The sequence below is a fragment of the Castanea sativa genome, chromosome 1, assembly GCF_040712315.1.
Source record: "Castanea sativa cultivar Marrone di Chiusa Pesio chromosome 1, ASM4071231v1".
Classification (NCBI taxonomy): domain Eukaryota; kingdom Viridiplantae; phylum Streptophyta; class Magnoliopsida; order Fagales; family Fagaceae; genus Castanea; species Castanea sativa.
Window position 1 is genome coordinate 55152590 of NC_134013.1, and position 10973 is coordinate 55163562.

Sequence of the window (10973 nt, forward strand, 5' to 3'; positions counted from 1 at the left end):
TCCTGCAGTTGAGAATCTATTGCAGCTTAAAAAATATTAACTCGATAATGATGCTTAACTGTAAAGTTATCTTGTTGTTTATGAGCTCGGCCTCGCCTCCCAACATAACAATTCATATCTAGGACATCTATGCAATGCTTCTCACAAAATGATATCACAGTGGCAATTAAGTCATCCTATCCATCATCTCTAAATTTTTGGATAAGAGCTTTAGTAGATGAAACCAAATGCATGGAATTTAAAATGTCTTGAGATTGGCTTTGCAAAGCTTGACAAAGTTTATCAGTGATCTCTATAGTTTCCTGCTCAAGATGCAAGATGAAGACAAATTCAAATGAAGTTAAACCATCATAAGCTGACTCTACTTTTGCCCAATGTTCACCATCACTTGCATCATCAATTATACTTAGTAAAACTTCACATGTTGGAGTAAACATCCTTAATAAGCTAGAAACTAATATAAAATGTGAACTCCAACGTGTTTCTACAAGCTGTTGTAAAGTACCAATTTGATTAAATACACTTCTAGTCTCAAGGTCTTCAAGATCAATCAAACGTACTATTTCATTAGCATTAGCAACTTTCAATTGCTCATTACGCTTGCATGAAGCATTAACAGTTTTGATTACCAAAATCAATTTTAGAAAAAACCCACTAATGGGAACAACTTGTTTTGATGCTTTTACTAATGCCAATTGAAAACGATGTGCAAAACAATAAATTTAGTAAGCATATGAGCAATCATTCAAAATCAAAGCTTGTAATCCATTCCACATACCTCGCATGTTGCTTGCTCCATCATATCCTTGCCCTTGAATATTTTGTATATCTAAGCAATGCTGAGATAACAAAGAATAGATCCCCTTCTTTAGAGTCAAAGCCGTAGTGTCAACAACATGAATAAGCCCAAAAAAAATGTTCTTTCACAAAGCCTTTTGTATCAACATATCTAAAAACCACAGCCATTTGCTCTTTCATGGACTCATCATGAGCTTCATCAACCATTATGCAAAACTTTGCATCATCAATTTCTTCCCGAATGGCCTTCTTCACTTTGGCTGGGAAAACATGTAGAATTTCCTTTTGAATTCTAGGTGATGTGTAGGTTGCATTTTTGGGAGATTTTTCTATTATTTCAGCAACTTTTTCATTCCAAAAAGTCACAATATCCAATGATTCAAGAAAGTTCCCACGATTAGATGAACTAAAGCTTCCATCTCGACCTCTAAAAGATATAGCTTGAAAGGCAAGATGTCGGGCAATATAAATTGAGGCCTTCAATTGCAACCGATTATTAGCAATTTATTCTTTAGTGAAATGATCAATCACCTTTTGTAAATGTTGCGATTGGTTCATCAAATCCTTACACATATGCTTTCAACTCTACGAGCCGAGTTAGGATCTTTGCCTATATGACTTTGAAAATAACAATTTTTGCCCCCAACTTTTTTCCAATTTCTAAATCCACTAATGGCGAATGCATTTTGTCCCATAAGCCCATTTGGCTTATGAAAGATAAAGCAAGGTAAACAATAAGCTGCATCTTTTGTTGAAGAATATTCAAGCAATGTTGAATGGTATCCAAACCAAGAAGCTTGAAAGCTACAATTGTGTTCTTCACTTTTTTGTATTTTTCTAGACAAGGTTGGTGGGGACCATTTTTAATGAAAGCCCGTCGAATTTTGTCACGTTGATTAACATAATATTTCCATATTTTTTTACGTATTTTGAGATCATAATCCAAAGAATCAATATCAACCTTATGAAATTTTGTTTGAGGGATATGGTCATTTTCTGGAATTGGGATATCAACATTTTCTGAAATTGGAACATCAACATTTTTCGGAATCAGGGAATGAATATTTTCTAGAATTGGAACATCGGCATTTTCCGGAATTGGAATAACAACATTAGTGTTGGCAATACTACATTGACTTTCAAAGAATTTGAATCTTTTCTTTTGAAAAAATCAAACATTGTAGTTGATGTTCTCATGATCTACAAATAAAATAAGAATTATATATATTATCTCACAAACAAACTAATTGTTGTTACTAAGTAAAGAAAATATTATAATCTAAGTAATATGCATGATGCATTTAATTATAAATTTAGTATTTCTCACTGCTTTTCAATTTATAAATTTATCTAATTTCAAATTATTAATTATAGTATTATGAGTTAACAATAGGTGCAAGTGAATCACTGTTATATTAATAAATTTGTGTGACAATTTATTATATTATATGATTTATCTTTGTCTTTTGTCTTTGTATCTTTACCTTCTTTTTTTTTCTATCACTCACCTAGTCACCCAGTCCCACTACTGACACTATAAACTTATTATGCACTACCAACAAACACTTTACCATTTTTATTACTTGAAAGTTGAATCACTTTTCCTTTTGCTGTGACTTGTCCCTATTTATTGCCCAACTACCACATAACAAACAATCAAACACTGATATTTTCTCTAATCTCTAGAGACTCCACTCTCTCTCTCTCTCTCTTTTATCTATATAATATAAGAGAGATAGTCACAAACACAGAGTCACAATTCACAAAGACACAAACACAGAGTCACAGAGCCAAAAAGCCACCAAAAAAAAAAAATAACACAAGCACAAATGCACTCATCAGTAAAAACACAAACACCACAAGCACAAATTCTAAGATTTTGAAGGATAGATTAAATACTTGTGTGTGAAGTGTGAAGGTTGGAGCAGATCAAAGCCAATAGCAGCGTCACGACAAGATGGGTGTCACGTGGGTCTGCAAGATGGGTCTCGCATGGAATGGTGGCGGCGTCACGATCACACCTCGCGTTTTGGCGGCTTCACTCACGGTGTGGGCAGCGGCAAAATCTCTTTGTCTTGCCTCTTAGCCTTAGGTTTTCTTTTCTTTTTTTTGTTTTTTTTGTTTTTCCTTTTGGAGACTGGAGTCTTCGGACTGCTCATTGCTAGGTTTACATTTTTGGGCTTACCTCTTTTTTTTTTTTTTTTTTTACATGTGGGCTGGCTAGCTGGGTTAATGCCTTAATGGTTTACAATTTTAGAGGGGGCCCAAGCTAAAAAGTAAAGGGGGCCCAAGTCTTCTTTTTTTTTTTGAAAATCAACCTACTAAAAAAAAATTTGGGCAAGGGGAGGCCCGGGCCCCCACCTGTGTCCATCCCTAGCCCTAACCTATTTTGAATTGATGGGTTTGGGCCAAACCCATGTGAATGGGTGAGTTCACGTTGGTGCCTCTCAAAATGGAGGTTCAATTGATTACGTTTCTCACCTAGATTAGGGGCTTTACAATAGAGTCGTCATTTATTTAATTATTGGAAAAAATAAGAAAACTACAATTGAAAAATTCATCATTTTATTGATTTGAGAATGAATGTACATTGATCATAGGAAATTACACAGCTTTGGTCCTAGATACAATCCTTTTTTTTTTTGGTAGAAAAGGAAATTTCATTAAACTAAAAAAGCAAAAGCATAGAACATCATCTAATAGAGTATAGACCATTAAGATCAAAGTTAAAGCTAGTCTTTAAGTCCACAAGCGGACTGTTAAACAAAATAAAATCATCTCTTTGAGTAGCACATTTCCTGGCTAAGCCATCCGTGCATCTGTTAGCTTCACAATAGCAGTGGGTGAAGTGAATGTGGCAGAATCTAGTGCTCAGCTGCCTGCAATCATCCAAGAGAGAAGATTGACTCACGTTAGTCAAAAGAGGATTTGTTAGAGCATCAACAATAATCTTAGAATCTAACTCAACTTCTACATTAATAAATTTTTCTCTAAACAAAAATTAAGCCCATCCCATAATGCCCATAGCTCTACTAAGTAACTAGTTGTTATCCCGATTTTTCTCGAAAAGCCAACAACCCAATTCCCATGCTCATCTCGTACAACACCGCCACCACCTGCAATCCCAAGATTTCCTAAGGATGATCCGTCGGTGTTCAATTTCAACCAACCTTGATACGGTCTCTCCCACCTTATGTGTTTCTCAATTGGTCTGATTGAATTCCTAGGACCTAGACCACATAGAAAGAACTCTAAGGTTCTATGTCTAATCTCCACAGCTATAGTGTGGTGAGATTTCTTGTTTTGGAAGACCCAAGAATTCTGTTTCAACCAAATTAACCAAATGGCAAAAAGGAAAGTGTATCTCCATGGAATTTGGTTTGGAGGAGTGGCGTGATTTGCTCTGCCATTTTTGTCCAACCACTAAAGAAGCTCACTCCTGTAAAAGGATGGATTTGAACGGCTCTCTACCTAGTTGGTGCCAAATCGGCCTAATTACTGTACAGTCACAGAGGGCATGGATGATGGTTTCTAGAGCTAGCTGACATAAGGGGCAAACAATGCCCGAATCCACCCCTCTAGCATATAGACAGGACTTCACTCCAATGCTTTGATGGTAGCATTTCCACAAGAATAATTGAATCTTTGGGAGGATGTTAGTCTTCCAAATCCATTGCCTTTCAAAGATTCGAGCATTTTCTAAACCCACGGCCAGAACATAGGCACTTTGGAGGCTGAACATACCATTAGAGGTCCCTGCCCAAGCAAGCCTATCCCTACTTCTTGCGGCAATGATTCCCAGCACAACATCTTGAGGAAAGAACATGGATATAGAATCCTACCTCCAACCACTAGCCGAAACAACATCTTTAACTTCTAACTGGTATTACTCCCTTGTTAGAGGGCATTGCAATAAATTCCGAAGGGGTCCTTGATCTGACCATGTGTCAAACCAAAAATTAAGAGTGTTTTCTCTTCCAATAGCCCACATAGCACCTCTTTGGAAGACATCCTTTCCTTTCTTGATGGCTATCCAAGCTCAGGAGAAAGGGAGCTTGTCATTGTTGATAGAACCAAGCCTTCGGTGATTACAATACTTTTTCTTTAGAACCTGAGTCCATAGTGCCTCAGTCTTGATGTTGAAGCGCCAATTCAGTTAAGCCAAAAGGGTTGTATTCCTTCCCTTAATTTTTTGGAGTCCTAAACCCCCCAACTTTTTGGGTTTTGTTACCTTATCCCATTCTATCCAGTGCAATTTTTTCGACATGTCAGTTGAGCCCCACAGGAAATTACGATTGACTCTATCAATACCCTCCAGCACTTCCCTCGATAGTTGAGCACATTGCATAACATATGCGGGGATGGTAGATGAGGAGGATTGGATAAGATTAGCCATACCAGCCATGGACAACAAGTTTGCTTTCCACCTTGCAAGTTTCTGCTTTACTCAATCCAAAACAAAATTAAAGTCTTGGCTGGAGACCCCCTGGTGCTTTATAGGAATGCCCAAGTATTTCCCCAGAGAGGGAGTGGACTAAAAGCTGAGGATATCGTAAAGAGATTCCCTTGTGTCGCTGTCAACATTTGGGGAGAAAAAGACCCTTGTCTTCATTTCACTGACCAATTGGCTTAATCTGTCGCAAAAAAGATCCAGCACATCTCTAATAGTGGAGCAATTCACCTGGTTTGCCTTGGCAAAAAGGACTATGTCAATAGCAAACATGAGGTAGGAGAATGCTGGTCCAATCTTAGATGACTTGATAGGAGTCCAGAGCTTCTCACTGCACTTTTCCTCAATCAACTAACCCAAGAAATCCATACAAATTATAAAAAGATATGGCAATAGGGAATCACCCTACCTGATGCCTCTAGAAGGATAAAATCTCTCCAAGGTTCCCCCATTTAACAAAATGGAGGTGGAAACAGAAGTAACACAACTCATAATTAATTAAATTATGTCCTGGGGCAGGTTAATCCTCATGTGCATTTCTCTGACGAAGCTCCACTCAAGCTTGTCATAGGCCTTCTCAAGGTCAATTTTGATCGCCATGTACCCTTCTTTGCTTTTTGCCTTACTAATAGTATGAATTAGTTCTTGAACTATAATCGCATTGTCAATTCCTTTCCTATTTGGCACAAAAGCTATTTGGAGCGGACTAATCACTTGATTCAGTTACGGTCTCAACCTCGCCACTATGATTTTAGTGACAATCTTATATACAGAATTGCACAAGTTGATAGGCCTATAATTATTAAGCGATTCCGGACCTTGCACTTTAGGGATAAAGGCAATATGCATCCTGTTCAGATAATCAGGAACCACCTTGTCCTTGAAAATTTTTTGAACTTCTTTGACTACAGAGTCCCCAACTATCAGCCAGAATTGTTGGAAGAAGCCCGCATGAAGGCCATCTAGACCAGGGGCCTTAAAAGCTTTCTTGGACCAAAGAGCAACCCTTATCTCACCAACTGACACTTCATAATCTAAACTGTCATAAACTTCATCTGGAAGCATTGCCTGCCATTGAGAGATTGGAGGAGCAATTCGGGGGGACAAGGTTTTGGAGGTGGAGTAGATTTCTTCAAAACCCTTCTAAATAAAATCCGCTATATCTCTTTCCTCTAAAATCCAATCCTCCATTCTTTTTTTTATAGCTATGATTCTGTTTCTTTTCCTTCTGACTAAGGTGGACAGATGAAAAAAATGAAGTGTTGTGATCTCCTTAAACAGTCCAGTTGATCCGAGACTTTAGGGCCCAGAGCTCACGTTCCTGATCCAAGACTTGATCAAGCTCCAACTGTAATTTATTTTCCAACTGTAGAAGAGAGGAGGAAGGACTACTAGCTATTGCTCATTAGATGCCACTTAGTCTAGCCATGATTCTTCTTTTCTTAGCAAACACATTTTCGAAGTGTTCCTTATTCCAAGTGGTGGCTTTTTTGGCAAAGTTTTCCGCGGCCTTAGCTTAGTTTGGACCTGCCTGCCAGGAAGAAGAGACAACACTAGGGAAGGATGTATCTGAGAGCCAAAAGCTTTGGAAGACAAAAGGCTGAGATCGTTCAATAGGTCTTCTTGGACTCGATTCTAGAATGACTGGGTAGCGATCAGAGTGACACCTGGTGAGATGAGTGACTTGTGCTTCAGGCTACCGTTTGATGGAGCGATCCACATCAAGACCATTGGGTATGAGAGAGGTCTGTGGTTGCTATGGAACTCGGATAGAGTTGAAATCACCCATCTTGCAAATACTGAGTAGGAGATCCACGTGGTGGTAAAAGTACGTCCTCTAGACATCAACTGGCTTCCCTCTGCTGTCTATGCAAGCCCGAGAATAGCTGAAAGGCGTATTCTCTGGAATAATCTCATTTCTAAGTCTGAATTAAATAACATGCCTTGGATGTTAGCTGGTGATTTCAATAAACCTCTTGTATATAGTGATATATATGGAGGGAGGGCTATAAGTATTAATAACTCCCTACAATTCAAAGAATGTCTAAACAAGTGTAACATGGTGGACTTGGTTCTCGGGACCATGATTCACATGGACTAACAAAAGAGAAATTAGCGGTGGCATCTCTACCTAGAAGTTCAAGATACAATCTAATATAAAGTACACAACTTTGTTTCCTAGTTAAAATTTAGAGATTGAAAATTACATGGAGTATTTGATCTACTAATCCTTTATTTAAGTTTGAAGGCTATATTACAAGATGGGTAGGTGTTGATTGAATCCTATCCTGAAGTTGTTGCTCTCTTTGTATCTCGTGACTCTTTGTAGTCTTTTTATGAATGAAATGTCCCTCCTCTTGATTTTTTTTTTTTTTTTAAACCTGGATTATGAGTAGTTTGGGTCTGACCATTGTTCTAGGCCCAGCTTGGTCTTAAAGTCCAGGTCCGAACCAGTATTTTATGATATAGTAGAGGCTCAAAGCTGGTCCAAACGTGGCCCGGTCCATGATTGGGTCAAATAAATACCACTTAAAAAAAATGGGAATAGTATGCAAATTGCGAAGGTAATAAAGCATTGGAAAAGTGAGCGAGGAGAAACAAAACAAAAACAAACAAACAGAGGTTTGAGAGCATTCTTTAGGTTGTTTAAAGCACCTTGAGAACAAGGGTGGTGTTGCTTACACGAACCCTCACATTAATTAGACTTATTTATAGCAATATAGCTTGACAAACATATGTATTTTTTGATAGGTATAGCTTCATAAGTAGTAAAAAGAAAAATTAAATACTTGCGTCTTTGTTGCTGTGACCACAGATTTTTTTTATTCAATTTCTAGTTCATTTTATTTATTCATTTATTTTGTTAGGTAAATAGGAAGGACAAGAGAGGTGATATTTGAACCCAAGGCACAACGGACACATCATTGCAATACCACTGCTAGAGTTCTACTTTTTTTTTTTTTTTTTTTTTGGGGAGTGGACTCTTACTAATGTTAAATGCTTTAAAGCCAATTTCTTTCCGAAAACGAATACTATTTCTTAGCCTACATTACTAAATTTCTTTTCACATTTTTATTACATTATTGCTCTTACTCATTTTTGATCATTTTTGAACACAAAGTACACCAAAGAAATTGGTTCTAACCCATATCCAAAAAAAAAAATGGTTCTAACCGCCAACATATCCAAGCACAACACATGTTCGTGCAGCATAATAAACTCGATCACACTCGTTCACAAAAATGTTTTCACAATCAGGCAATTGGCTCACTTCATCCTGCTTGTTGATATAGTGATAGTGATTTTGTTTTTGTTTTCGCTAGTTATCGAGGGAGAGAACTAGTGGGGTTAGTGCAAAATCACTGCAAGAGGTGCTAGAGCCTAGAATCACTGACCACCCCCAGAACCCCAAGCTGCCTTAGGACCCGTTTGGATGGAGGGAGGGATGAAGGGAAGTAGAGTAGAGTTGGCTAAAAATAGGCTAATTTTGGACCAAATCTACTCTACTTTACTCTACTCTACATCCCTTCCCTTCAATCCAAACGGACCATTAATCTGTGAAAGTGAAAGCTTTTATAGTATACACCATACTTTATCTCTACGACTGTATCCCATTGCTTGATAAATTGCCATCACAATCACAATCGCAATCACAATCAACTACAAGCAGGATGAGCACATGCATCCGTGGAGGTAATCTATGCCTATCATTACACCAAAACAACAAAATTACTACCTTTATCATCTTCACATAAATTCAGCACTCTTGAAATTCTTCAATCTATAAAACATATTTGATAAATTACTAATATTTATTGAAGGCAGCAAATTTATATTTTCTTAGCCAACAAGCTGAGACATACATAGGGTCCTCGTACAAACGAGACACAGAACTAAGGCACACCAACAAAAATAAAGCATTTGATCTGATTGCTTAAAAGCCAACTTATTTTGGTAAGGGGCAGATATACAGCTCTGCATTATAAAGTTCAAAAATTACCTACCAGCATAAATGGAAAATGAGAGCAGAGTAAAATACTTCAATATCCTGTGTCATGCAGTGGTTTTGAGATCTCAACTGCATTAACAACATAAAACTGTAATTATGAAATGACTAGGAAAATTTATGTCTTCAATTGGCAAGGCTTAAGAGCCAAACTACATGAGGCCTGTAAATGAACTGTGCTAAGCAAGCTCGGCTCGGTTTGAACATTTTTATTTTTATTTTTTTTTACATTCATTTATTTAGTAAACAGCAAAACTTGAGCCTAGGTTTAGGCTTGACGACTTGACTATTAAATGAGCTAAGCTCAAATATAAATAATGTGTTCATGAGACTAGATTTAAACATATAGAATATTATCTCCTCAAATAAAAAAATATATATATATATTTATATGTATAAATATATAAAAGGCACTAATATAGACTCAAAATTGGATTATGTAAGTTTGTCCACAAGTTCATAAGATACTAAAATATTATTTGTAATTTGTTGATAATATATATAGTCCATTTCGTAGTAAAAATAATATATAATTTTTAACAAAATGTTTTTTTTAATACAATAGATGGTTGGTAATGGTGAATCTAATTTTCATAAGTTTTTAATCGAAAATAATTTTATCTAATTTCTGCAAATAATTTAATTTCAACTATAATTTAGTTATTAATTATTGGCATAGATTTGTGAAAATGTAAACAAAAATTAGCGGTGGTGTTTACTATATATTTACTATATATTGGAAAATAATAAGTTAATTAAGTAGCTCACAAACAAGCTCAAACTAGTTAGACAATAGAAAGGAATGAAACTTTAATGTGCAATATAGATTAATGATGAGCTCAAACTCAACTTGTGTTCCAAAAAAAAAAAAAAATCTATCTTGAACTTTTAATTTTCTAAATAATTGGCTTGGCTCAGCTCACCTCATTTATAGCACTAAAGGCTAGCCTCGTGAGCATCAATGCCATGTGCCAAGTCATCCTCGTGTAAAATTAAATCATAGAATGAATCTTTTAAGGAAAAACAGATAAAATCATTAAAACAAATGAAAAACTTGATTCTGTCAACCAAAGGCCAGGGCTTAAGCTAAAAGACATACCTCAGCCATACACAACTGCGTGCAAATTAATCAGGACTTAGGAAAAGGACACACTGGCAAATCATTCCAGGTTAAAAATAAATCCTGCCAAGAAATCCAAGGTAGATGACTAATTCCTGACCATGCTCCCTGCAATCACCATGAGCTTAAGTTCAAAAATAAAATCCCTAAAGTCATCATCATTTAAAATGGCATATGGGGACTTCTGCCACTGAGCATGACCACCTACCCTTAAGAAATAATATCACAAAATTATAGCTTATGAATAGTCCATATATACAGTGTATGACTTTCAAAGAATAACAACAGAACAAAGATTGGTAAGAAAGATCTTACCATCTGCTAGCCTGAGAGATTACAAAAAATCAGAAACCTGAAAATACAGCAAAAGTATGAAGTAAAAGAGCAAACAACAATTTGTTTGATGAAAACTTGGACCTTGATTATATCCAGATCACTACTTAATGAATTCTACTTTCTCAAAGAAAAATCCTTGATGCACAAAACCTAGAATAAGATTAATGCATTAACACAGCATCAACAGTAACAGACAAAAGGGTCAAATTGTCCATAAGGAATCATAAACAGAAAGGTATGGAAAGAAGAAAATACCTCATATT

General features: G+C 36.4%; 1 long non-coding RNA gene across 1 annotated transcript; it reads right to left on the reverse strand.

Moving 5' to 3' along the window:
* Positions 1–8959: 8959 nt before the first annotated feature.
* Positions 8960–10947, reverse strand: LOC142608787 (uncharacterized). The gene is made up of 3 exons (XR_012839556.1): positions 10690–10947; positions 10178–10482; positions 8960–9326 (listed from the first exon to the last, which is right to left on the reverse strand). It is a non-coding gene; the product is annotated as an uncharacterized LOC142608787 (long non-coding RNA).
* Positions 10948–10973: the final 26 nt, after the last annotated feature.